Here is a 6,807-nt window from a genome sequence, read left to right as displayed (position 1 = left end):
TCTATCTAACACAAGAAACCTAGGTGGCACTAATGCAGCTTATCTTCATGAATGCAAGAAAGAAGGAGAGCTAGAAGGCACCTATTTTCAAGAACGATAAGCACTAACACAATGTCAATCTTGAAAATAGGTACTCCTCATTGTATGATGAAAATGTAGGTAGCAATTGAGGAAACACGTTTTAGCCAACAACAATATTGTACAATTTCACAAACACAACACTGAGGTTCTATACACCTTAAAGCTAGTTGCACTCATTGCTAACTATGACCGCATCATCGGTGTCTTCTTATACGATGCATGCTCCTCTTCATTGCATCCATGCAAGAGGGATGGACTCCTTTTGTTGGCACACTCCTCCTTAGAACATAGCTGGGATTGATTGGCATAGCATGCTCACATATATCGCCTAGAACTATCTTCTCTTCCTATAATGAAAGATGGTAGTTGAAAAAGCAAATAAATTTATGCCACTAAAAACTATTGAAGAGAAAGGAGCATGGAAAAACCTTCCATACCTCCTCATTCAAAGCAATAAAAGAAGGAGGTTTGAAGTGACCCTAATCTCGAAGACATGCCATAGTCATACTGTGATGTCTAATCATCACACCTTGGCAATTGTGCACAATCATAAGGTACCCTTTCTCAAATGTATATAGGGCTCCCATGCATGGTCATTCTTCAGAATCTAGTGAATTGAGGTTACAAACACATAAGAACAAAACATCAGTGACTTTATGCAAAAGATTGTGCTAGACTTTTGTAACCACAAACAACATGCATTATGCAAGCACAAAAAAAATGCAAATATGGTAGAGCCAAAAATACCTTAAATGTTTTTAAACAATTCAATTCCCCATAAAAGCGTCAATGGAAATGACAAAAAGGAATCAAAGAATCTTCTATAAGACATAACAATGTCGAAATAAACATTGTTATAAGAGTTTTCGACATCAATTTTATTGTTTACATTTAAGCTTTAAGATCTATTTTTTAACCTTTGCATGAACATTTTTACTCACGTTAAGGCCTCTGCGCGTCATACCCATCCATGACATATACACATATGGTAGAAGCCTACCTATGCACATTTTGTAACAGACATGCATGATGCATGGTAAATAACAAGGAAATGCGCATGCCCAGGCATGCAAATGACATCAGACCCACATCAAAATTTGCGAGAACATGGATCTTACTCACATTAGTGTCTCTTCAAAGTATTATACCGATCAGACATGTACATATATGATAGAAGCACATTGATGCATATTTCTTTCTGCTTATGCATGATGCATGATAAAAAACAAGGAATACACATGCCCAGGCATGCAAATCATATTAGACCCACATAAAACTTTGCAAGAACATGGATCTTACTCACATTAATTCCTATACAAAGGATCATGACACATACACATATGTAGAAGCACATCGATGCATATTTTTTAACACTCATGCATGATGCATTTAAATAAAACAAGAAAATATGCATGTTTTACCATGAAAATGATATCTAGCCTACATAAAATCTTGTGTAAACATGGATATACATGACAAAAAGTCCTTTTTGAAGGATTATATCCATCAAACGCATACACATATGGTTGAAATTCACCGATGCATACAATTTTTAAACATGTATACGCAATGCATGGTTTAAAAAAAGAGGAAAATATGCATGTTTTACCATGCAAATGATATCCAATCCACATCAAAGCTTGCAAACACATGGATTTACTCACATTAAGGCCTCTGCAAGTATCATATCCATCGGACACATACATGTATGGTAGAAGCAAACCGATGCATACTTTTAACCACTTATGCATGATGTATGGCTAAAAACAGGGATCATAGATATTACTCACATTAAAGCCTATAAAGTTTATCATACCCATCAGACACATATATATATATGGTAGAAGCACAACGATGCATATTTTGTAATGCATGCATGATGCATGGTAAAAACAAGGAAACAAATTTACCAAGGAATACATAGTTTTACCATGCACATGATATCTGACCCACATAAAACTTTATCACCACATGGATCATGCATATACATATGGTAAAAGAGAACCTATCATATTTTTTTACACTTATGTGGTAAAAACAACGAAATACAGATGTTCTACTGTGTAAATTGGCAAGCACATGGATATTTCCACATTACTACATCTTCAAAGTATCGTACCCATTAGACACATACACATTTGGCAAAGGCACCTGATGCATGATTTTTTACACTTGTTAAGACTTATGCATGATGCATGCACGATGCATGGTAAAAAAAACAAGAAAATATGCATGTCCCACCATGCTATCCGAACCACATCAAACTTTGAGACCTCATGGACATTACTCACATTAATGCATCTGCAAAGTATTGTGACCATTAGACACATACACCTATGGTAGAAGCACACCGATGCATATTTTGTGCCTAGGTGGGGTATGGATTAAAAAACAATGACATCTATTAAAACGTAAGGATTTGTAGGCAAATTTGTAGAGATAAATGAGAACAAGATTTGTAGGATGATTTTGTTCATTATGTTCTAGTTTTTAACAAGTTTTATTCCATTTGTGTCAATTTAGTCCAACTTTCCCTTGATGCATCCCAATCTTATGCCTAGATAAGGTATGGATTGAAAAGCAATGCCATCTATTAAAATGTGAGGGCTTGTACATATAAATGGGACAATAAGATTATTTTTTACTCTATCTTATAAACGATTGCCAAGTTTTTTTCTATTTGGATCAATGTAGCCTAACTTGCCCTAGATGCATCTCAATTTAGTGCCTAGGTGGGGTATGGAAATTAAATAACAATGACATTCATTAAAATGTGAGGCTTTGTATATATAAATGAGACAAACTTGGTGGAATGATTTTTTGCACTATTTCTAAATTCTTACCAATTTTTTTCCTATTTGGATCAATGTAACTCAACTAGTCCTAGATGCTTCCAAATTTTGTGCCTAGGCAAGGTATAGAGAAAATGCTTTACATCTATTAAAATGTAAGCCTTTGTAGGTCTAAATAGGACTAAACTTGATAAGGTTCTTGTTTGCACTATCTTATAAATCTTTACCAAGTTTTTTGCATTTTGATCAATGTAGCCAAACTTTCCCCTGATGTACCAAATTTGTGCCTAGTCTAGGCATGGATTAGAAAATGACACCCAACTTGCCCTCATTGTATCCCAATGTTATGCCTAGGGTTTAAAACAAATATTATCTATTAAAATGTGATGCCTTGGATGTCTAAATGGGACCAAACTTGGTAAAATTATTGGTTCTACTATTTTCCAAATCTTACCTAGTTTTGCACTCCATTTGGATCAATGTAGCCTTACAAGCCAATGATGCACCCCAATTTAGAGCTTAGGTAGGTTTAAGATAAAAAATGATGACATCTATTCAAATGTACATCTTCACAAATAAAATTAAGTCCAAATTGATAAGATACTAGAGGTAGACATGCCAGAATGCAAGTGGACATACATGTTGATTTGAATTACAAACATCGATATAACCTTTTATAACTTTTTATAAAAGCATAAAAAATAGAAGCTGACATCATCAAAAAATGTCATTTACAGCATCAAAATAAGCATAAAAATAACAGTGTGGAACTATTTTGATGCTTATTTTGACCTTTTCTCAGCATGCTTTTGAGTTTTATTTGATGCTTTAGTGGAAAAAAGGCTAGTCCCACTATTTTGCCCATCATTTTCAACCTATAGCTTTCACATTTTTGTACACCTCCTTCATCCCTAATGGTTTATCCCCTAAGAGAGTAGATCATAAAATAGACTTAATTCCTAGATCCACCCCCGTTTGTAAACCTCCATATAGGCTTAGTCAAATGGAGGAACTTTAGGTCGAAAGACAATTAACTGAATACCTTAAGAAGGGACAAATTCAACCAAGTAGGTCACCTTGGCTGCACCAATTTTATTGGTAAAGAAAAAGGATGGTACTATGCATTTATGCATAGATTACCGAGCATTAAATAAAATCACCATAAAAAATAAGTATCCTATGCCTCGCATTGATGAGCTCTTTTGATCAATTGCAAGGGGCAAAATATTTTACTAAAATTGATTTAAGGTTAGGATATCACCAAGTACAAATTAGAGGAGAGGATGTCCCTAAGACATCATTTCTAGGTATGGGCATTATCAGTTTAAAGTAATGCCATTTGGTTTAACAAATGCTCCAATAACTTTCATGACACTTATAAATAGTGTCCTAAGGCCATATTTAGGGAAATTTGTTGTAGTATTTTAGATGATATCCTTATTTACAGTAAAACCAAAAAAAAGCACTTGGAACATTTGTGAAACGTGTTCCAGTTGCTTAGAGATAACTCTCTTTTTGCTAAAGAATCCAAATGTGAATTCCTTGCAAAAGAAGTAAAGTATTTGGGACATATAATATCCCAAGAAGGGATTCATATGAATCTTGGAAAAGTAAGGGCCATATTGGAATGGCCACATCCTACAAATCTAGAAGAATTATAGACATTTTTGGGTTTATTTGGATTCTATAGGGATTCATCCAAGATTATGCTAAGATTGTTGTTTTGATGACGAACCAGCTTAAGGGGAATGGAAGCACCTTCATATGGGATGAACCTCAAAAGAGGAGTTTTGAAAAATTAAAAGTAGCTATAGCAGCAACTTCTGTCTAAAAGGTAGTGGATCCCAATGAACCATTTGTGGTTGAGGCAAATACCAATGTTGACTCTGTGCAACCATGAACTTATGTAGAAAGAGAATGTGTTACAACTTCTACATGTAGAAAGAGAATGTGTTACAACTTCTACATACGACTTCTACATGTAGAAAGAGAGTGTGTCACAACTTTGTGATACAACTTTGTGTTACAACTTCTACATGTAGAAAGAGAATGTGTTACAACTTCTACATACGACTTCTACATGTAGAAAGAGAATGTGTTACAATTTTGTGTTACAATTCCTACATGCAGAGAGAGAAGCTCTCCAACTTGTATAAATACCCCATCATGAAATGAAGCCCACACTCTTTGGGGCATTGTGTTGAGTCTACTTTGGTATTCCAAGCATCTGTCTCAAGTGTCCATGCTTCCTTGCATTCCACGTCCAAAAGCATGTCCTAACCTTGCAACTCCTCCTCCCCTCTCCTCCAACCTTGCAACCCACCCTCTCCCTCTCCTCCTCCCTCCTCCCTCCTCCTCCTCTCTCATCCTCCTCCCTCCTCCTCCTCTCTCCTCTCTCTTCTTTCCCCTATGCTCTTACACCTTCTTTCTCTCCCACTCCTATGCTCCCCCTAAACCCTTTGTTCCTCATCCCTTGAACTCCATGATCTACGAGGGAGACGAGTTCTCCACCATGTACTCTACCTTGAACCTTGGAACCTCCTAACCCTGGACTCCTTCTAAACCCTGGAACCTCCTTCTAAACCTTGGAACTCCTTCTAAACCCTGGAACCTCCTTCTAACCCTGGAACCTCTTTCAAACCCTTAAACTCCTCCTAAACCCTACAACCCCCTATGAAGGCGAAAGCCTTCATTACCTCAATCGTGATGATACACGTTCCTTTTACACATGCATGCACTTTGTTTGCTTACCACACTTAAGCCTACGGCTCTCACCGGAACACGACTCGAGGTCCTAAGATACACGTATACTACAATGACAACCCCAATATATCTATAGGTGACAAAAAGCCTCGGAACCTTGCATACTGAGAAAACCCAGCTCTTCCTACAAAAGCAAGAGGAAAGAGCCAACAACTAGTGATTTTACTATTGGAAGTGTACTTTTACAAAAGGGTCGACGAGTGGCTTTTGAAATCAAGAAGTTAGACCATGCCCAATGGAATTACTCAGCATATGAGAAGGAAATGTCTGCTATATTCTATGCTTTGAAGAAGTGGAGGCACTATTTGTATGGTGCCAAATTTAAGATCATCTTTGATCAAGAAAGGGTTAAGTGGATTTCCAATCAACCAAAGTTTAAAGATAGAAAAGATAGATGGGCTGAATTAATGCAAGAGCTTGGTATACAATTGACGTATCAAAAGGGGAAGTTCAATCTGGTAGCAGACTCCCTTAGCCGAATGCCAATTGTTAATGAATTGAGTTTTACTCAATTTTAGAATGGTTTCCTAGAGTCCTTAAAAGGGAAATGTGAGTTTGATCCTCACTTCTTTGAAATATGGAAATCAAGTAGAAATAGGGATCCAATTAATCGAGAGGCTTTCACTGAGAAGTCAAGTGGAAATGGTGACATATCATAGGTTGATGATGTTGAGAGATCACGCTCAACATCATGTGATCATATGTGCATAGCACTAACCCAATATAGTGCTATAAAGGAAAGGGTTAGATGCCCTAATGGGTTTGCATATATTCTACATTTTCAACTAAATCTAGTGTATAGTTAGTCATTTGTAGTGTGCTCTCTACCTGTGTCCTCTCTCCTCATCTCCACTCTTCTCCTCTCCCCTCTTCATATTTTGTCATGGTATCAGAGCTCCCTTGCCTTCCCTTGAGGCATTGTGATTCTTGAGAGTGTGAGAGAGATTGTGAGATTGAGAGTTCTCTGTGAGAGTCCACTTTCGGTGAGAGATCATCCATTCTTTGAAAGAAAATTTCCTTTCATTTTGAGAGATTTCCGTCCATTCAACTCCATTTTCGAGAGTTCTTTGAGAGATTGAGTGTGAGAGATAGGGAGTGACTCTTCACTAAATTTGTGAGAAATCCCGATGCTTTCTTTGCCTTGTGAGATATCTCCTTGCTGGACAGAGAC

The sequence above is a fragment of the Dipteris shenzhenensis genome, chromosome 30 (genome assembly GCF_047967505.1).
Source record: "Dipteris shenzhenensis isolate YYH24624 ecotype China chromosome 30, Dip_SZ_1.0, whole genome shotgun sequence".
Lineage (NCBI taxonomy): Eukaryota > Viridiplantae > Streptophyta > Polypodiopsida > Gleicheniales > Dipteridaceae > Dipteris > Dipteris shenzhenensis.
Note: the sequence above shows the minus strand (reverse complement) of the source record.